The sequence below is a fragment of the Heterocephalus glaber genome, unplaced genomic scaffold, assembly GCF_053883595.1.
Source record: "Heterocephalus glaber isolate CG9 unplaced genomic scaffold, H.glaber_assembly_v1.0 deba00001509, whole genome shotgun sequence".
Taxonomy (NCBI): domain Eukaryota; kingdom Metazoa; phylum Chordata; class Mammalia; order Rodentia; family Bathyergidae; genus Heterocephalus; species Heterocephalus glaber.
Window position 1 is genome coordinate 28,533,679 of NW_028258325.1, and position 23,460 is coordinate 28,557,138.

Here is a 23,460-nt window from a genome sequence, read left to right on the forward strand (position 1 = left end):
CCATGTTTAATAGAGACTTTTTGTTTCTACAATGTAATAATTATATAGCATTATTATTATAAATACATCACTCATGACAATATTTACATACATTTCAGTTAGGGAAACGCACAGGACACAGACAAAAGCCCTCAGAAAAAAGCTACTCTTCTTACTAGAATCTAATGTACTCTGAACTTTTTTCAAATACTTTATTTTTATTGTCTAAGTAAACGTATTACTATTAAAATGAAGGAAAGTTTTGAAAAATAAAGAGAAAATTCAGTTCTGAAATATTCAGCCATTAAATATACATATATACTTGATAGTTCAAATAAACAATAATATACTATATTTAATTGTTCAAGTAAATTAAATTAGATTATATTAGATTTCCTTGAATAAAGTAACATCTCACACAGAGTATTAAAAGAGTCTTGAGCTCCTGCTACTAATTTTATGATAAGTATTTGTGTTGCAGCCTACATATCACTTCCATTGGAAATTAAAACTTTGCATGTAGCAAGCAATTTGATGAATTTAACATTTGAAGTGATTTCTATTCTGGATTACAAAGGGCTTCTTACAAGCTTGCAATTTTAAGTACCTTACAACACATGGTATGATTTACAAATATAATAACAGGATAGTTATGGAAATAAATTCCACATTAATTGATAAAAGGTAATTGAATATATCATTATATTTCATTTTAAGCTATAAAAGAAAACTTGAAAAAAAGTCCTTTCTAGTATTGTTTGGAAAGATAATAAGGTTATCCTTTTAGATGCCATAAATTAGATGTATCATGGTTCTTATTTTTTTCCCCATCACCTGTGTGCTCATTGCTCCCTCCACCCTCCCCTATTTACATAGACTTTGTTTCCATTTTTTTTTCTCATACTTTTTCCTTTCCCTTCTTTCCTTTCCCCTTCCCTCCCCACCACCCCTACCCCTTTGGACCTTTTCTTGCTATTTCAAATTATCAATTATTCATTTTAATCATTTTAATCCTTATTTACACTTTCAGTTTCTCACACAAGAGAAACTATCTGGTATTTACACGTGTCCTATTTATTTCACTTATGAGTATGGCCTCAATAAGCATCTATTTAGCTTTAAATGTCTCTAGTTTTTCATTCTTTATGGCTGAGTAGTACTCCATTTTATAAAAAGAAAAAACATCCCACATCTTCTTTATCCACTTTCCAGTTGATGGGCACTTGGGCTGTTTCCAAGCTTTAGCTATTACAAACTATGCCACTATAAACATTGGTGCTTATATATCGCTGTGGTATGATTCTTTTATTTCTTTTGGAAAGATACTCAGCAGGGGAATAGCTGCGTCAAATGGTACTTCTAATCCTAGATGTTTGAGGTATCTCCACACTGATTTCCATAGTGGTTGCACCCATCTGCACTCCCACCAACAACGGAAAAGTGTTCCTTTCTCCCCACAACTCTGCCAGCATTTGTTATTGGTTGATTTATTGGTAGCAGCCATTCTTTCTGGAGTGAGGTGGAATCTCAGTGCTGTTTTCATCTACATCTCACAAATGACCAGTGATGCTGAACATTTTTTCATATGTTTATTTATTCATGTATTTATTTCAGATGCTTTTACTTCATTGTCTAAGAAATGTCTGTTCATTTCAGATGCCTATGTTTGAATTGGGTTTTTGAATTTGGGGGGGTTGATTTTACTCAGTTTCTTTATATATTCTAGAGAGTAGTCCTTTGTCTAAGGTACAGCTGCCAAAAAATTTTTCCCACATTGTAGGTTGACTTTTAGCTCTGTTAGTGGTATCTCTTGCAGTGCAGCAGCTTTTTAATAAGATGAGATCCCAGTTGCTGATTCTTTGTGCTAGTTCCTGTGCTACTGAGGTTTTGTTCATAAAGTCTTTTCCTATGCCAATGACTTGAAGAGTTCTACCTAACTTATCTTCCAGCAAGTTTAGTGTTTCTGTCTTAATATTTAGATCTTTAATCCACTTGATCTTAGTTTAAAGCATGGTGATAGGTGTGGGTCAAGTTTTAATCTTTGGCAGGTTGAAATCCAGTTTTTCCCACACCATTTATTAAATAGGCTATATTTCCTCCAATGGGGGTGGTTGGCTCCTTTGTCAAAGATGAGGTGGCTGAGTATGTCTGGAGTTGTTTCTGCATCTTCTACTCTATTTCACTGATCCTCAGGTTTGTTTCTTTGCCCGTACCATGCTGTTTTATCACAGTAACTTCGTAGTATAGTTTCAAGCTGGGGATGTGGTATCCCCAGCCATGTCTCTGTTGTCTAGAATTGCTTTTGCTATTCTAAGTCTCTTCTGTTTCCAAATGAATTTTTGGATTGTTTTCTCTAGTTCTGTGAAATATATTGTTGGAATTTGAATTGGCATTGCATTAAATCTATATAGTAGTTTTGGAAGTATGGCTATTTCCACTATATTGGTTCTTCCTACCCAGAAACAAGGGATGTCTTGCCATTTTCTTATATCCTTCTTGATCTCCTTTTTTAGAGTGCTGTAGTTATCAGTGTAGAGCTATTTTGCTTCCTTTGTTAGATTGATTCCTAGATATTTCATTTTTTTGGATGCTATTGTAAAAGAAAACATTTCCCTAATTTCTCTCTCAGTGACTGCTATTTGTGTATAAGAAGGCTATTGTTTTTTGAGTGTTGGCCTTATACCCAGCTACTCTACTGAATCTGTCAATTAAGTCTAGAAGTCTTTTGGCTAAATTTTTTTGGGTCTTCTATGTAAAGCATCATTTCATCAGCAAATAATGACAGTTTAACTTCTTCCTTACCTATCTTCATTCCTTTTATGTCTTTGTCTTTTCTAATTGCTACAACTAATACTTCCAGAACTATATTGAACAGGAGTCGTGATGTTGGACATCCTTGTCTTGTTCCTGATTTTAGCATGAAAGTTTTCAGTTTTTGACCATTTAGTATGATGTTGACTGTTGGTTTTTCATAGATAGCCTTAATCTGGTTGAGATAAAGAAATTCTATTCCAATTTTCTGTAGGGTGTTTATCATGAATGGGTGTTGGATTTTATATAGTTTATTACATTTATTGATTTACGAATGCTAAACCATCCTTGCATCCCTGCAATAAATCCAACTTCGTCAGGGTGTATGATCTTCTTGATGACCCTCTGTATTCTGTTTGCCAGTATCTTGTTGAGGATTTCTGCATCTATGTTCATTAGGGAGATTGGTCTGTGTTTCTCTTTTTGGGTTGGGTCTTTCCCTGGTTTTGAAATCAAAGTAACACTTGCTTCCAGGAATGAATTTGGAAGCCTTGCTTCCCTTTCAATTTCCTTGATGAGTTTAAAGAGTAATGGCTATAGTTCTTCTTTAAATATCTTGTACAATTCAGCAGTGAAGCCATCAGGACCTGGGCTTTTCTTTGTTGGTAATTTTTTTTATTACATTTTCAATTTCACTCATTGTAATTGGTGTGTTAGAATTTTTATATCTTCTTCATTTAACTTTGGAAATTCATATGTATCTAGAAATCTGTCCATTTCTTCTGTGTTTTCCATTTTATTAGAGTACAGGTTCTCAAAGTAGGTATTGACAATCCTCTGGATTTCTGCTGGGTCTGTTGTGACTTCACCTTTTTTGTTCTTATTTGCATTGATTTGAGCATTTTCTTTCCTTTTTTTGATAAGGTTGGCTAAATTTTTTTTCAATTTTATTTATTTTTTCAAAAAGCCAACTCTGATTCATTAGTTGTCTGTATCACTCTCTTAGTCTCCATTGCATTGATTTCTGTTCTGATTTTTGTAATTTCCTCTCTTGTACGAACTTTGGATTTGTTGTGCTCTTCTTTTTCTAGGAGCTTGAGGTTCTGCATTAGGTTATTTATCTGAGTTCTCTCTGTTTTCCTAATATGGGCGGGCATTCAGTGCTATAAATTTCTGACCTAGAACTGCTTTCATTTTGTCCCATACATTCGTGTATTTTGTACTGGTATTATCATTTACTTGTAGGAACTGTCTAATTTCTTCTTTAATTTCCTGTGTGAGCCATTGGTTGTTCAGGAGGGTGTTATTCAATTTCCATGTGCTTGTGGAGGTTTTGCGCTTTCTTAAGTTGCTGATCTCCAATTTTATTGCACTATCTTCTGATAATATACACTGTATAACTTCAATTCTTTTACAGTTACTTAGACATGTCCTATGACCTAGCATGTGGTCTATTTTGGAGAATGACTTTTGTGCAGCCAAAAAGAATGTGTATTCTGATTTTGTGGGGTGGAATACTCTGTAAACATCTATTAAGTCCATTTGGTAAATAGCTTGGTTCATTTCTAGAATTTCCTTGTTAATTTTTTGTCTAAATGATGTGTGTATTTGTGATAGTGAGGTATCAAGGTCCCCTACTACAATTGTATTAGTGTATATTTGGTTTTTCATGTCCCTTAATATTTGTTTTGTATAGCTTGGGGCATTCATATTTGGTGTATATGTATTTATGATTGTCATCTCTTCCTCTTGGATTGTTCCCTTCACAAGCATGTAGTGACCATCTTTGTCTCTCTTAATTAATTTTGGTTTGAAATCTACTTTGTCTACAAGTAAGATTGCTACCACTCCTTTTCTCTGGGTTCCTGTGGTGTGGAGAACTGTTTTCCATCCTTTTACTTTCAGTCTATGAATTTCTTTTTGAGTTAGGTGTTTTTCTTGTATACAGCATATTGTTGGATTTTGCTTCTTAATCCATTCTGCCAGTCCATTTCTTTTGATTGGTGAATTGAGGTCATTAATATTTATGGTTGTAATTGCTAGATACTGACTCATCCTTGTCATGATGTTTTACTGTTGTTGGCTCATTTATTTCTTATTTTTCCCCCTTTCTCTTTAGTTTCTTGCCTTGCCTGGTGGGTTTACTCTGCTGGGCCTCACAGAGTTGTGACCTTCATTGTCTTTTTCTAGGATATTGATTCCAATTGCTTGGAGTGCTGGTTTGGTGTTTATGAAATTTCTCAGGTGTTCTTTGTCATGGAAGTATCTAATTTCCCCATCAATTTTGAAAGATAATTTTGCAGGATACAACAGTCTAAGTTGGAATTTATTTTCTTTTAGGGCTTGAAATACTTCACTCCAGCCTGTCCTTGATTTGTGGGCTTGTTTTGAGAAGTCTGCTGTGATTCTGATGAGTTTTCCTTTGTAAGGTGACTTGTTTCTTTTCTCTACCTGCTTGTAGAATTCTGTTCTTCTGTTGGGTTACTTCTGTGAACATTTTTTGTGTGTGTCAGTTGTACTTTCTCCTGTTTTTTTGTGTACTCCTATCAGTCTTATGTTATTCTTCTTTGCATCATCTAGCACCTGTTGAATTAATTTCTCATGGTCTCTTACTATTTTTAAGAAATCTCTGTTTTCATGGTCATTAACTGCAATCCTGTGTTCTATACCTGATGTTCTGTCTTTACATTCCCTTAATCTGCTGTGCATACTTTCAATGGAGTTTTTAATCTCTTGGATATCTGTTTGAATCTTTTTCATGGATTCCATTTCTTTCTTATGCTGGGCAATCATGGTTTCCATTTCTTTCTTATGCTGGGCATTCATGGCTTCCAGCATGTTTCTGATCTCATCTATTTTTTTTATCTGTCTCTGTTATATACCCTCTAATTGTGTCTTTCACTCTGCTCACGATCTCTGTAGTTATCTGGGAGATTATTTCTGCTTTGAATTTTTCTAGAGCCTCATTCATCTGTTTTGTTACTTCCTGTGCTATCCATTCAGGGTGTCCAGGTTGTGTGCAGGTTGTTCCCCCAGAATTTGCCTTTTGTGGGGTGGAAGTCTGAGTTTGTGCCTTGCATAAATGTCTTCATATTTTTGTTTTTGGTATTGTCCTTGTTTGAATTCCTGAATTGATTCTTTGAAATTGCTTATTGTAAGTATCTTTGTTGCTTATAGTTAAAACCCTTATGGGATGTTTGCTTCTCAGAGGTATCTTCCAGGTATAGCTGGTCTTTAGATTTTGAGTCTCTAATGACTCTGAGGCAATCTCATTTTCTTTATACCAGAAAAACAACTGATTAGATCAATCACAACACCTTAGCCCAAGTGATGCAATCAGCAACACAATAGCATCAAGCACAGCTTAGAAAAATGACAATTTGTGGTAGTTATTAATGCATCACCTTTAACCATGTGAATTAAATCAAAATTGAGGACCAGCCCAAAATACGTTTTTTAGTGAATAAAGTCTTCAACATAGAAACTTTACCCTTTGGGGTGGGAACTTAGGAGGAGTTGGGGAGGGAGGAATAGATAGGTAGAAGGATAGGAAAAAAATAGCAGTGAGGCCAGAGGACACAGACAAGAGAAGGAAGAAGAGAAGAAAAGAAAAATAAAGAAGAAATATGAATTAGGGCAGAACAGGAACACAAGGGGGGGTTGAAGAACAATGTGGGACAGCAAGGGAGTGAGTCAGAGAGAGCAAGAAAAGAAAAAAAGAAAGAAAAATGTGTAAAATAAATATCTGAAAAGAATAGAAAAAGAAAAAGAATTAAAAATAAGAGCAAAATAATAATAATTTTGAAAATAACAAATAAAAAATAAAAATGAAGGGCCTCCGCAGGGTATGTCTCTGCTGTCACAATAGACAATGTGGGCAGCAATGTGCAGATATAAGTCAATGAGTCTCAGCAAGCCAATCACAGACCCGTGAGTTTCAGGCAGATTTTTGGCTTTAAGTCCCAAGTTGAACTCCCTGTCCCCTGCAGGATTGAACTCTGCAAGGCTCTACTGCAGGTTCTAGCTGCCCTTCCCCTGAAATTAGTGCAGGTGTTAATGGGAGGTGATGATCCCTCCCACTTAACAAGTATGGTGGTCTGGTGTGCCTTTATTGCAGAGATTCTCTTCATTTTTCCAGTGGGCTTCAGTTTTCATCAAGGAGCCTGAGGGAGGCCCTGTATCTGTTGTCCACTTCTGCAGCTCAGGACAATGGCCTTTATGCCCCCCTGTGTAGTGTTTAACCAGGTAGCAGCACAGCCAGGAGGCCAGAGGTGGGGGGTTGTGGGTGCCCATGTGGCTAAGCTGCTGGCCTGTGGGCATGTCCAGGGGTCCTCACAGTCTTGCTGGTCCCAGGTGGGCATGGCTAGCTGAATGGAGTGGGGCTCCAGATGGCCAGCGACTTCTCAACCTGTATGCCTAAGCTGTTTTGTTTTCTTTCTTTAAGGAGGAAGTTTTAGAAAATAGCAAGGTAATTCTTCTTTTAGAGAGAAGATAATAGGAATCCCTCCAGAGAGTGCTGAACTATACCTCAACCTATTTTTAAACTTTTTAAATTTGAAACAGTGAATTGGTAAATTTTCCAGGCTATCCTTGAACTTCTTATCTTCCTTCTTCTGCCTCCTGAGTAGCTGGGATTACAGCTGTGTGCCAACACAGCTGGCCAGGATAAGTATTCTCTAGCACACAATTTACATCCTCGACCCCAAGAAATAGAACAAGAACCAAAAATGTACATTCATGCTCTACTTTCCAAAAAAGTAAGTCTACAACACATGATCATATCAAAGAGGAAATTTATTTTTACAAATTATGATAAAAAAGATGGAGGAATGAAGAAATAAATGAATAAATACATTCCTATATAATTTTTTAAATCTGTGTCTCCTCTAGATTTATTAATCATGTCTTGCACTATGGACACAATCTCTGTTGTTATCTGAGAAATTATTTCTGATTTCATTTTTTCCAGATCCTCTTTTATTGCCAGTTCAGGGAGTCCAGGTGGCTGAGTATCAGACCATACCATCTCATTGCCTGTTGGGGTTGCCTTAGGTAATCTGGAAGTCTGGTTTTGAGACTTGTTTATGTGTCTTCTCATTTCACCAGATACAGCCTGCTGTGTCTTTGTTGAGGCAAATTTTTCCTCACCCAGTGGTCTTCAATTATTTGCAAGACATTGAGCTGCCTTTTCTCTACTTCTCACAACTGCACCAAATCCTCGGTGCAAAGTTGGTGGCTTCTGGATCCCTGCACTGTCCTGATGTCCAGGCCGTGTTCTGTCTGGAGCCTGTGCACACTTGGGATTGTATCTAGGCATGCCTCTGCCTAGGACCTGCCCTTCTATGAAGCTATTGTCTGGGAGGGCCTTTGGCTGAGGGCTGTGCAGCCCAGTCACTGATGTCTGTTCAGGCTTCTGGCTAGGGTCTGCACACACTTACCAATGGTATCGGGGAGGGGGGGGCTCTTGCTGTTGCTTGTGTCCCTGTGCAGCTCTTTTTCAGATGGTTCTGGCTGGGCCCAAGTGGCTGGAGTTGGGGCAGGGCCTTGGCTGGACCTGCCTGCATTTGAGCTTCTGTGGTCCACACCGGCTTCTCCCTGGGATCTGTGCACACTTACTGATGGTACCAGGGTAGGCCTCTGACTCATTCCTATATTATATAGACAATTAACCATGGGAGGTCTTGTTTTATATGGAAATAAGTTGTACTTTTTATTATTTATAAGAAATAAGTTGTACTTTTTATTTGTAAGAAAGTTTTAGTATGATGAAAATTCATATTTTAACTATAGAGCAGCTGTAAATGGTTAGATTATGAAGTGAGAAATGACTAAAAAAACTATATATAGTATATAAATTTCTTATCTCAACAAAAATCTAAATAACAGATTTGCATATTTTTGAAGTGTTTTTAAACATCTTAGCATCAATAATCTATAAAAACTATAAAGAAGAAATCTATATTACTTAATAGATTAAGTAGTTTTTACTGAATATTTAAATTTACTTCTCACTTCTCCATATTTTCAATATTTGCAACAGTATTTACATAAAGTTATGAGATTTTTTATTGCATTTATTTCATATCTGATCTGTAGCTGAGAAAGAGCATTTTAAACTTCTGATGACTTTGAATGCATCATTGTAAAAGTCTAAACTGAGTATGTACTTACTGAAAAACAAAATACACTTAGCCACTATTCACACCTTTTCAAATTCTCTTGTAAAGTTTTAGGATCTGCTCTTCTGAAACACACTAGCATTTCTGTTAACCTCAGTATAGCTTTTAGGGAAAAAATATAATTTTGTGTCCTGTGGTGTGAAGAGCTCTTTTATTGACTATCATTTTCAGTTTGCAGAGTAAGATTCATCACAAACTAAAAATTTAACATACAAATATTTTATGTTTTTATAATCATATCAAAAATGTACCAAAATTGGTTCAGTGAACATTTTTCTCCTAAAGTCTGCCTATATTTAATAATATGCCCATTTGTTTAGTATTAAGGTATTTATCTAATGAATTCAATTGCTGCAGAGGTGTGCCAGCTCAGTTTATAACCTGAAGCATGAATACTAATTATGTTTAGTGTATCTTCCTAGCTACAAGCAGCATAATTGGTCATAAAGTTATATAGCCCTTTTCAGAACTCAGATATATTTGAGATGTGTATCCTGCATGAGTGAATTTCATTAACAGTTACATTTTTCATTTACAAACAAATCAATTATTTTGGAGATTTGGATATAAAAATTTTATTTATATCTACATTTTCATTGGGATACATTTTTGAACAGAGTAAAATTCAATAATTTATTTTTGTTATAGGGTAAATTTTTTTAAAAAATCTATAGATTCTATTAATTTTCAAATAATATTATTTTAAATTATTGAGCAGAATAGGCATTTCATATCTTTTGTATATTGTGCTGTCTGACAAATATTCATCCAAAATATTTTTGAAAGGTAATCATGTATCATTCTTCCCAAAGAGAATAGTAGAAGCTATTAAAAGGAAATTCTACAAATTTCTTCCCACTCACCTTCTCCACCAAGACTTGTTTTCCAATAGGCCAAATCCTCACTTATCATTTCAGGGTATTCCTAAATTCTTTTTTGAATCCGATGTTTTCAATATTTCTCTGGAATTTTATCATAATGTTATCATCATACCCTCTTTACATAATTAAAATTTCATTTTCAACTGCATTCTCTCCATCAATACTTTCACATGGCCTAGTCTCTTACTAAAATAATAAAATGCAACTCTTTATTAGAGTCTACACCTGACACCAGCAAACATATTATGCCCTTTTTCTCTTTCCTACTAACTTGGGCCTAGATTTCTCATTCATTTTGGAATCCACACAATTGTGCATTTATCATCATCACTTCATTGAAATCATACTCACTTATTCAAGAATGGCCTTCATTTATCTATGTCCAGAGGCAACTTCATTGCCTTTATTGTTTATCACTTTTTAATAAAACCTTCCAGACTCACCCTATACCTCTCTGTTTACTATTTCTACATTTCTTATTCCTTTGGGTGTTCTACCTCCTCTACAGTTGGTAATGGAGTCCCTCCATGGCCCTTCTGCAGCCCCTTTTCTTCTACACACTTTCACTAGACAATAATCACAAATTTATGACTTTCAATGTCAGCTATACAAGCGATGTAAATATTGTACTCTCTGGCATGAATCAAGTAAAGAAGAAATACTTATTAAGTTAATAATCTAATAAATGAGTTGTAAGTCTCATTATAAACTACCAATCTGCACTTTGTTCATTGATTGACATTTTAAAAAGTTGTCAGAATTATTTAAATAGTTATTTTTTTCTTCTTGGAAAAATGAAAATAATCACCTAGAAATTTTAATTCTTAAAACTATAAAATATTTAAAAAAGGAAAACTCTGAAAACAATTAAATATTTCTCTTCATTTTCCCTTCATATGAATAACAAACAATATCAAGTGTAAATAAACTCTTAGTTGAGATGCTATACCCCAATGTGATTATTAATAATCATACTCATGAGCTACAAATCCACGTATGGTTCAGTTTTGTGAGAGGCTCCAAATTTAGGTGTAATCTCAAATTTAAAACAGAAGCAACTCTTACTACCATGACTATTTCTTTGACAAAGTTTTAAATCTGTTCCAAGTTTTAGTTTAGAAAGTACAGTTCAAAGATTTGGGTATAGCAATGCATAAGCATTAAGTCTTTAGCATAGGAAAAATTAGTGAAGTTAAATCCTACTTTCTCTATCTGTTCTTAAATGTAAATATAGAATAATATAATTTATTGCAAAGTGCATTTTTTATTGTAATGAGAAGATTTTTGAATCACAAATTTGGGCTTGAATCTAATCTTTGCTTATCAATTAGAATTAGTGTAATGACTTCTTGGCCTCCCAATTTTGAGTTTCATCCAATTTATTTATAGTTAATATGGAGATAATAAGGCAGATCTCAATTTATTTTTAGGAACAAGACAAATAATTCACATTAAACCACAGATATTCTACATAACTAATGTTAGGAATCTGGACAACTTAGTGATTTAGCAGGACCATTTTTCAAAATAAAAGAGAGAGGGAGACAGAGGGAGAGGGAGGGAGGGAGGAAGGGGGGGGCAAATAGTTGGGGCTGTGTGATCTTGATCTTAGGCTTTTATCTTCCAAAACTGTGGGGTAAAAGGGCTGGGAATTTAGCTCAGTGGTTCTACCACCTGTCTTGTACCAAGGTCATGAGATTGATTCCCAGTACCCATCCCCCCAATAAAAGCCCCAAAACTGTGGGCTAAAGAAACAACTTTACAAAATATCCCTCATGAGATGTTTTTTATAGCAACATAAAACATACTGACTACTCTCTCCTCTTTCATAAGATGCCAATTAATCACAATATGTCTAATTTCTCAGCTGTTTCTGTCTGTCCACCTGTCTATTCATTTCTACCTGTATGTATATCAGTCACGTTTTACAAAGCACCAAACATCCCTTACTATCTTAGTTGATTTTTTTGCTTCAACAAAGAAGAGTACAGGATAATACCATCTGATTAAACTTTCTAAACCATGGTTAAGACACACGATAGTGTGTCAAAAGCACATGAGTTTGAATTTCACTTTAATTGTTGTAAATTTGGACAAGCTGTATTAAATTTATAAATCTATGTATGAGAAATTAAAATAAAAACATTAATGAATTGCTTGTGATGTTCACAATACCTGCTATATACATATATCCAAACCTTCAATAAATACTATCATTTTCATTTTCATCACCAAAACTACTAAATTGATAATATACCTAATAATTCCTTATTTTATCTACTTACAAATGCTTATCTTAATACAAGTAGAAAGTACTGGGTATATGGATATATTTGTATAATTTTAATATAATGCTTATAATTAATGTTTTTGAAAGCTTTTAAGAAAAATTGTTCCTATGATAATCTGAGAATAGTCTTTTATTTCCCTAGACTTACTGATTTAATAAATGAAACTCTGAAAGTCTAAGAAAGATTTAGCCCAGGTCTACTTCTTTAAGTCCATACAATTCCACTCATTTATTTTTGATTTATCATATACTGGGATTTTATACCTCTCTACTTATAAAATTAAATTAAATTGCTTAGCCTGCAATTATTGGCCTGTCCTGGGCTCCCTGCCCAAAGGGCTTGTAATACTACTTATTCGGACTTAAGCTTCTCACTGAAAACAAAAAAAGAGATAAATTAAATTTTAAATTAAAGAAGGAAAGAGTGTATAAAATATGTATATTTTATTTTTTTATGTTTCCCACAATTTCTAGCTTAAAAATGTTTAAGAATGCATAATACGACAAATAGTAAACTGACCCATAAAACAGACGAGAAACATCTTACATTATTATTTCTTTTGTTTAACCCATTAATTTTGGCATAATCTTTTTTATTTAAGGCAAACTTTCTTTAATGTAACTTTATAAGAAAAGAATAGGGAGTAGTATTCCACTTACATTACATTGCCTACTTTAGTATGTCTTTCATTGTTTTAATGGTTGGAATGAAGTTACATGACTAGTACCACCGTGTTATGAACAATTTTAAATATTTTAAGCTTCAAATAAGTTGACATTTATTGGAAGGATTCCTTTTACTATGAGCACTCAAAATAAAATTTCTCTGATGTAAATGCCTATTTACTATTATTTAAAGTTTACTGGTATAAACTATTGTAGCTCTGATGTAATATTTATCTGTGTGTATACATATACATTTATATAGATATATGTCTAATGTATTACATATCTACTGTAACACATACATGGTATACATATTCCAGTTAGCAAAATTGTCAGTCAATAGTATAAATAACAAGTCTCTATGTACACTTCCACATAAGCATACTTAATGAAACATAAATGAAAATATTTTTTAAAACCAAGCAAACAAAATGAAACCAAAAATATCACAGTCAATTTCTCAGCCTTTTTATGTTTTATTCCAATAGTACTTCTGAAAAATATTGTTGGACCCATAAACCAATGAGTGTATGGTTTGGGTTATATAATTATCCTATCTTATAATGAAAAGAATAGAGGCAGAGTATTATGGTTTAGATTTAAAATGTTCTCCATGTTTGGATCATGGGAATGTTACATTCATCTGTGGATTAATCCACTGATGAGTTCATAGCTGAATGTGCTATTAGGATGTGGATCACTGGGTGCATAACCTGGAAGGAAGTAGTATTATCCCAGACCCTTTCCTGCTCTCCCTTGCTCTCTCTGTTTCCTGGCTACCATGAGATACTAGGTTTTCTCCACAGTGCCTTTCCACTTTAAAGTTTCTGTCCTGGAGCCAGTCAGCCATGGACTGAAATCGTGGGCCAAAATAAACCTGTTCTTTGTGTTTCAAGTTTTGATTATTTTGTTCTAGTGACAAGATAATGACAAATATGTAATTTTGGTTTCATCATTGTATTTTATTACAGTTAAGAATATTAAGTTGTAGAAATACAGATTTGCCCAAGGATATAAAACTAAAAAATAGAGAGAGCTAGGATCATGATATCATTTTTGAATCTACAGTCTTTATAATCATTACATTTTATTGATGCAGTATAATATAGATTAGTGCAAGAACACAAAATGAACTTACAGCATTTAACTTGCTCTACATATAAGATGTAGTTTATGTAGGTTCTGCATTTTATTATCAATTAGCAAATGTTGATTAAATGTTATTGTTTAAAACTTGGACTTCCAAGCTTAGCTCAGTAGAAGAAAAATGTATCTATATTCTAAGTTCAAACAATTTTTTATGAAAATGACATTACAAATTTGAAATTTCCCTTGAATAGGCATCATAATAGCTACAAAAGGGTGCTAATGGTTGAATGTGATTTTTAATGGCTCTGGTTCTGGTGGATTTATATTCATACCTAGGGAAGAGGCCCACCATATCTTATCTAAATATTAAGGTGGGAAAAAATTAAATTGCTTTCTGCTTTGCACTCCAGCAAGCCAATTCTTTCAATAAACTTGTAAAAGAGGTAACACATTAATTGATAGGGCAGGAAAAGTTTCAATGAGGGCATGCATCATCAGTTCCAATTATCACATTAGTGAGCTTTCCCATTCCTGAGACAAAATACACAACAGAAACAAGTTAAAGCAGATGAGATTTATTCTGGCTCACAGTTTCATTGGGTTCACTCCATGGCTGGCTGGCTCCAAGGCAAATGTGGTATAATGAAAAGGTTTGATGCAGGAAAGCTCCTTACATCATGGTGCCCATGACCAGAAAGAGAAAGAAGGAGTTGGGGATGACAATTCAGTCTTCTAAATCACACCTCAGTGATCCACCTCCAGCTAAGCCCCACCACTTGACAGCATATTTAAGCCATGAAACTCATCAATGATTGAACCTACTGATGACTACAGTGCCCCCATGATCCAATCACCTTCCAAACATGGGACTGTGGGGGAACATTTGAAGTTTAAACCATAACATTCTACCTTGGTCCCCCAAAAGACTCATGTTCATCTCATTATGCAAAATGCAATTAGTCCATCTCTAAAAGTTCCCAAAGTCTGACCAGTTCCAGTACTGCTAAAAGTCCAAGTCCAAAGTATCTTCTGAGACTCAATACAAACTCTTAGCTGTGACTCTCTGTAATTTTTTTTAAAAAATTAAATACTTCTGATATTCAATGGCATAGGGTGAATATTTCCATTCCAAAAGGAAGGAATAGAGGGATAGATGATATGAATGCATGACCAAACAGGAGCAGGCCCACCATTACATGCAGTTGCTGCATATCCCACAGCCACGGTAGATTCTGGTGAGGTGTGAACTCCAAAGGGCTTGGGCAGCCCCACCCCAATGGCTTTGCCTATTGCAACTCACGAACCCACTCTCATGGGCTGATTTCACTCACTGCCTGAAGGTTTGCTCAGCAGACTTTCAATTTTTCTGGCATTTATAATTTCCTGGGATCTGTACTGCACCTTCAGCTTCAGTCTTACAGCTTCATGCAGAGGCTACTTTTGGGCTCCTGGCAGTGACTATGATCTTGTCACACATTTTTGCATGCACTCCCACTCCTCCTTATGAAGTCTGGAAGCCTCTGTGATCCACATAAGTTTCACTGTGCATGTCTAAAAACCTAGCACTGCATAGATATTGTCAAATTTGGAATTCACCTAGAGCAGTTGCTTCTCCTCCTTGTACCATGGCTACTGTGGCCTATGACTGCTTGGATTGTTGAATTCAGGAATATACTTGCTTGAATAAGCAGCCATTCTAGAGACTCTATTCTTAAATGGAAGATTTACAGCTTAGCACTCTTTAGTCTGTGATAGATAGAGTTTAACTGACTTCTGAAATGCACTGAAGGCGTCTTTTTTTTTGTACTTTTATAAAGCTCTTGGCTTCTTTTTAATCCTTATTGTTTCAGCAACTATGTTCTCCTCTGTCCAATGTTGTAAACATCTCTTTTCTGGCATAAGAACAAACTTTTCAAATCATTCAGCTCTATCATTTGCTCCTGATTCTCACTGTAGATCTGCTGAAAAGCAGCCAGCCATATCCATTCCATAGTTTGAGTATTGAGTTGTCTGGAAATTTTCATTGCCAAATGTATTGTTTCACTGCCCTTAATTGTAATCTCCTTCAAAGTCTCAGAACATAGTAAAAATGTAGACAAATTTTTTGGTATAGCATAACACACATAGCCTTTACTAAAGCTGCAAATGGAGTCCTTATTCTCAGTTGTAACCTCCTGAGCTTGGGTTTTATTGTCCTCATTCCTATAAGCATTATGGACTGTGATTAGTATCACATATCAAGCCCTGCTCACATTTTAGGGCTTCACTAGCTTGGATCTTCAAATCCTTTTAAACTCCTCCTGCAAACCAGTTCTAAAGGTTTCTGAACCACATGGTCAAGTACGGTCACAGAAATGATCCCATGCTTCGTACCAATTTTCTGTATTAGTCAGCTTTTCTCTCTCTGGGACAAATTTTCAGATCACAATTTAAAGGAGGAAGAATTTACTTTGGATCATGGTGCCAGTGGATTCAGTCCATGGTCAGCCAGATCCAAGTCAGAAATAGCATGATGGAAGGGTGTGGCAGAGGAAAGCTACTCACATCAGGGCAGTGAGGAAGAAGAGAGAGAAGGGAAGAATTAGGGATGAGAATTCTTCCAAGATTGCCCTAAGTGGCCTACTTTCAATTAGGCTCCACCTCCTAACAACACATTTAACCACAAACTCATCAATAGATAATTCACTAAAAAGCATAGTGCTTTTATGATCTAATCACTTTCCAAACATATAAGTCTTGTGGGAACACTGGTTTTTATCCAAAACCTAGCAGTCACTAAGTTTGGGTCTATTTCCCAGCATGAGTATAGCCTATCTTATGTTGTTATTTTAAATTTCCCTGTCAAAAATGATCCTCTGTGGAAGGTTAAGTAAGAATACCGAAATGTCTCCTTGGAAAGTTTAGTGTGGTAAGTTGCATATGGGTCTTCAAAGATGTACATGTTTTAATTCCTGGTGTTAAACCTGTGAATATGATAATATTGCATGACAACAGGGGATTAGAGTAACATAAATTTAATATGCTAAAAAATTGACTTTAAAATAGGAAGAGTAGCCTGGATTGTCTAGATGAGCCTAAAGCTCAGGGTGGTTCTTATAAGTAGAAGAGGAAGGCAAAAGAATAGGAGAGGGAGTGGGGGGAGAGAGAGAGAGAGAGGTCAGAAAGAAGGCAGTACTGCATGCCACAACCCACACAGTGTAGGGTCCAAAGCTGGAGAGAGCAGAGGGAGATGAAGAAAGTTGAAGAATAACAAGAAAGAAAGATACATATCAAGATTAAGCTTGAAAGCTGGAACTAGGTGGAACCATAGTCTGGTGAGCTAATGGCCACCTGGTGTTCAGTGAGCTCTTTATTTATAGTGTAGGAAGGTGGGGTAACTAGTGCCACATGGCCTATGTGCCCTAGGCTGAATGTGATTGTCTCATGATCAGGCATGTGCAGAAAAGAGACAAGAATACATAATGTAACTCTCTCCTGGGACTGTGCCATTCAGGATCTACAATCTTAGTTAAACTGACTGTTTGACTCTCTATCTATAGAAGAGAAAGGGAGTAGGGATTAGGCAAAAGGGCATCTTCAGGTTCAGCCTATGGCACTGTAGATACATTAGAAGAATCATACGGGACTGAATTTTACTAGTAATCAAGTGAACATAGAAATGAATTTTTCCCTAGTGTCTCTGGAATGGAACACAGTGTGCTGACATCTTGATTTTTCACTGGTGATAAAGGGTGGAATTTCTGATCTCCAGAACTGTAAGAAAATATATTTGTGTTGTTTAAAACCAGTAATAGACTTTGTGTTGATTTGTTACTTTAGCGTAGTAGTAAGAAACTAATATAGTTAGAAATTACAAATAATTCTAAATATATTTTGTTTTTTGATCAACTCTTACTATTTTTCCCTTTTAAAAGTTTTTATATGTAGTGATTTAATACCTTTCTTGACTAGTAATCACATGATCAGATGAAAAATGTCCATAATATTATGTTATTTATCTCAGAATCACAATCAAAAATTATATATACTATATTAATATCCATAATAAGAATAAATTGTATTTAAATTTATTTAAATTTCCTTAAATTGAGATTTTATATATAAACTTCCTCACGTCTGGGCTGTATTTTAGAATAAAATGACTTTAGTCATTTTTGTTATTTTATCTATGTATTTTAGTTATTATTAGTTATTAGTTATCATTTTAGTTATTATTTACCTATATTTAATGGATAGAGGCTTATTCAGATGATCATTTTCTCTTGTGTAAGTTTTGGGAGTTTGTCTTTTTCAGGAAATTTGTCTACTTCTTCTAAATTATAAATTTTTTTGGCATAGAGTTGTTCATAGATATTTGTTTGATTTTTTTTTTTTTTTGGTTTTTTTTTGGTTCCGGGGATCGAACTCGGGTCCTTGTGCTTGCGCAGCAGGATATTTGTTATTTTAATGCTATGGCACCAGTAGTAATGACCTCCTCATTTAATTTTATTTTTAATATTAATTATTCATAGCTTTTTCCTTTTTTTCCCTAAGAATGCCTATCAAAGACTGGAAATGTCACTCAGTATTAAGGCAGTATGGACAAGGCCCTGGATTTGATACACAGCACCAGTAATAGAGGGAAAATTTTCCATCCAAAAAATTCCAAATTCTGAATCATAACTGAGTCTGGTTCTGGTTCCTGTTTTTTCTTCTTTTCTTTTAAGACCATTCTTTAGTTTCTTATTTTTCATGCCTTGTAAGTTTTTCTTGGAATCTAAAGATGATGTACGAGGTAATAGTTCCTGAGGTCAATAGGCCTTTACTGTGAAACTTTATCACAGTCTGGTAAGGCGCTGGTTTGTGCTTATTGTTTGCTCTGGCTGTACCATCAGAAGGCTGCAAAGTACTTGAATCCTTGGTTCTGTCTCTCTTGCTTGACTTTGGCCTTCCCTATCTATTTCCTGCGAGTATCCTGTGTCTTGAGGTTTAAAAATCCTAAAACTACAAAAACTATCTTGTTTATATCTTGTACATACTCAAACTTTAAAGAATACTTTGACTTCTTTTTCATATTGGATTTTATGGTTCATATCTGATGGAAATCAAGGTATATTGAAGAATACTGGAGAATTATTTGCAGTGCCTGTTTGATTAAACACACTTTAAAAGTTTTTGTTCAGTTGAATTAAATGTTTCCAGATTTAACAAACTTCTCCTGCAAAGGGGTCAACAGCTTATAAGATAGATATTTGACATTTGAGTTACAGTCCTCAATTCATTAAAATGTCCATAGAAACCACCTCCTCCCTTTAGGAAATTATTTGATTACTCTGAACTATTTGACAATTATTTGACAATTATTGCATTTTTATGCCATATGACATGAAAGCACCCTATACCTTTACATGGCAAAAGGTTCTAAGTGGCAATAAAGGATCCAAATTTAATTACATGTGGCTAAAATAACATAAATGATATAAGAATCTGATGAGAAGAATATTATTCTAGGTTCACGTTCTTGTCCGTTTTAAGCAGACCGGCGCTTCCTCAAAGAACAGTAGGTAACAAACAGGGTTTCCAGAAGAATATGAAAGCCATACTCCACATACAGCAAGCTTTACAGAAACTGAGTGTACCTAATGAAATCTCCACATCCCCAAGCTTTGCATCAACGACTTGAGAGAGATGGATATATAGAATTGATGCTGGATATGGGTTACAGACTCTGTTACTGAAAAAAAAAAAAACCCGTGCTAATCCTTGTGTATAAAAAGTGATCAATACTGTTTTTGCTGTGCTTATCATAGAGCTTGATTTTTTTTTCCTGATCCCTAACTCTAAAAGCATAGATATCTCCGATCGAAGGAGATTAGGTTACATGGCTGCACTCCACTGCAAGGGGATGTTGGGGGATGAGATCTAGCTTCTGCCTTGGGAAGAAAAAGAATCAAAGGTGAAAACAGTTTCTTTGAAAGGAAATTCTTACCTTTGCATTTCAAAAGTGAACCGGGTTCAAACATTTGTAAAAGATGAGGTTATTGAATAGCTGGCTGGATGGTAAATTTTTGTCTTTATTTATAAGACAAATATTAATTTTAGGATGCTTATTATTTAAAATATATGCATAACTTAGAATCAAGAGAATAATGTGTTATATCATTTGCTTTTTAATACTATGAATAAAGAAACTGAAAGCCTGGCAATGAAGTTATTACTGTAGTATATAAGTTGTGTGGCCAAGACATTGATATCTTTTAACAATAAACACAAGTTTCAGAGAGAAAAAGAGCATATGTACTATATGAATGATTAAATATAGATAGGAAAGTTTTGTTATAAAATAGGATGCTATTATTTGTAGATAAGGGATAGATTTACAGTATATATGGTGTATACTGAGTGATACTTATAAATTCGGAATTGAGACCTTGTAAGGCATACCTGGAACTTAATAGTCTCAGTATGTAATTAGGTGTTCTAAGTAAATAGTAAATAAATTTCTAAGTAAATGATTCAATCTTCTTTTAGGGCTTGCATATAGAAGAGGAACTTTGTAACTGCATTGTAAGTTGAAAGTGTATTTTGATCTTTATAGAAGTTATCTATCCTAGCAATTACCTGTCATCTTCTAGGATAAAAGGATGAAAATGGAGTTAGAGAAAAGTAAGATTACAGAGAGAGTTTTATAGATCCAAAATATCTTGCATAATTGAAATTTTTGCTCAGGAAAAAATGATCTGAAATTGATCTTTCTGTTTATAAGAACTACCAGCTTTTTCTTGAGAATTAAATGCTTGAATAAATAGTGAAACGCAGGAAATAGAGCAACAAATTTTTATTTCTGATATTTGCATGATTCTTTGCATATTTAGAAGAATCTATTTGTTAATTCTAAATATCTTCCTTGTAATAAGATGATATATTGCCTCAATTATAACATTGAGCTAAAACATCTGTAGTTTTATTCTATAAATTCATCTTACAATATTAATTATTTTTCAAGAATTTAAAATATTGAGAGGTAATGAAACTCATGTGGTGTCTCCAAAATGGACTGTAGTTTTGAAGCTGATATCTAGACTCTACTCATTAGGTATGTAAAATCATTAAAGACAGTACAAAGATGAATGGAAGAAAGGAGCCAGAAAGGGAGGAAAAGAGAGTGAAGGAGAGCTTTGAAGGGAGAGAGAGAGGTAAGGGGACCAGGAGAGTAACATTCTCTTCCTATATCTCTTACCTTAAAACTTCAAGAAGTCATTGATTTTAACTTTATTTATGTGTAACACACTCCACTAATATTCTATTTCATTCTTCAAATCTTTAAAAAATAAGTGGACTCTTTCCATGACAAGGGTACATTAAATAAATGCATGAAACCACATAACTAGTAAAACTGTGTCAACTCATGAATGTCTGTTTATATAATAGAAAGACACTTGCCACCATCTTGTACTAACAGCAGGAACTTCACATGTACTCTTCCCCATGACTTCACATGTACTCTTCACATGTACTCTTTAATAACAAGAAATCCAGTTTTTACTTGGGGGTTATTATACATGCCTCACAGTTTTGAACAGCAGCACTGAAAGGTAGAATCCTACAAATATATCACAGCATAGATTCATTGTATGAATTGACATTATTGCTTCATGTTCAACTACAACAGTGTATAGATAGCTGAAGATGAATGAATGGCCCTTAGCAAAGAACTATGAGAAGGCATCCTCAGATGAGAGGCTTCTCAAAGTTGCTGAAAAGAAAGTGCTCACTTGAACAGTTTGCAAGCTTTGTCTGAACTTCCATGGTTGTCTCTGATACTGGTTGTACAAGTTTTGGGGGAGCTCTTGGGCACTTATTCTCTTTCTTTAACTATAGTTTTGATCCCTCACTTCAGGCTTCCTAGATCTGCTCTGAAGTCATGCCTCTCTTTTCTCCAACATTTGATCCACAGTGATACTTAGGAAAATGGGGTAATCTGACCCTCTTACATCTTCCAAATTGTTGCATTATCTGCTGTTGTCTTAATACCACAGACATTAAGGTTTTTCTTATTTAAGTACAACCAGATCTTGGAAATGAAAGATTTGGTTTTATTATTTTTGTTGTATTTTTATTTCTTTCATAGCAAGTATAATTTTTTTATGAAATATGGATGTTTCTGATTGACTAAAATAGACATTTTAGTCCTGGCTGTACATTAGGATCACCTGGAATTTGAAGATTAGTAATATTCAGAAACAAACCCATGATTCATATTTAAAGCTCTGGCACATGCTCTAAGAATCAGTATTTTTAAAAAAGCTTCCTAGGTACTTCAATATGTAGTCCCAGTTGAAAATAATAGAACAAGAAAAAATCATATATAAACAAGTTAAAAGTACAGGGATTAATATTTCAAGATTATTTCAACTTATTTTACTTAACACTACAGAAAAATACTAGTTTACAGTCTTTCAAATATTAAATAATCATGTGAATCTTGAGAATTATATAAAATGTTAGGAAAACAACAAACTGTACTCTAGAAATGAAAATGTTCTTTTAAATTCATCTGGGAAGTAGGGGGAATGGGGATATATCTTTCAAAGGGAACAAAGTTTCTGTTATTTTGCAGGTATAAATTTTGCATTTCTAATAAACATCATGGCACTATAGTTAATGCTGTATTGTGCACTTCAAACTCCCAAGATAATGGATTTCAAATATTCTCACCATAAAAAAAGATGTAATAGGTATTTGAATTCGATTATAGTAATCATTTCACAGTGTAAGTATATATTAAAATATTGAGTTGTATGTAGTATAGATATATAATTTTTATTTGTCAATTACAATTCAATAAATTGGGAAAATGAATTAAAAGCAATGAAATTATCCTTGGGAACTAGAGAAGAGTTTCAGCCATGACATTTTGTTTCAAAGTACTAATGATGAAAAATCTCTGATACCATTTATTTGGAATAATTCTTAATTTCTTGATGTCAATTTAATCTTCATGTTTTGGCAGATCAATTTAAATTTGGAAATTGCAAAAATGTCTGTTGGTATATTTGTATTTTAATAACATTAATGTAGTCTACTCTTTAATTTTTCATTTTTATTTTGTTCTGGGCAACCTCCAAGGTTATATGGTTTCAAATTTAATAAAATCAGTTTTGTAGTGTCTCAGAATATATACATTATTAGAGAGAGAGAGAAAGGGAACTGCAGCAAACACAACTCCTGTTTAAATAAAAGTTTACCCATTTTATCCTAATATGAATGTATCAGGATATAGCTTGCCATATTTTTACCAGATTTGGAAAGTGAGATTTGAGTTGGTCCATCCTGAAATGTGACTGCAGGGAGATCCAAAGCAATATTGATAAAAACACTAAAAAACAAATAAGAGAGACTTCACTGATTATTATTCACGTCATAATCATATATGACTAATATTTCTATGAAGGGTGTTGAACAGGTGAACAGATGGGTTGAACAGATGCCTCTTCTGCAGTGTGTGATGACCTGAGTCCAGAAGCAATGAACATTCAATAACAAGGAAGTTTCTAAACTTATTCAAGGAGAGATTGAGCCTCATTTACCAATTTCAAATATTTAGGCAAAAAGAGTTTACAAAATAACATTGTTTTCTGTAGTC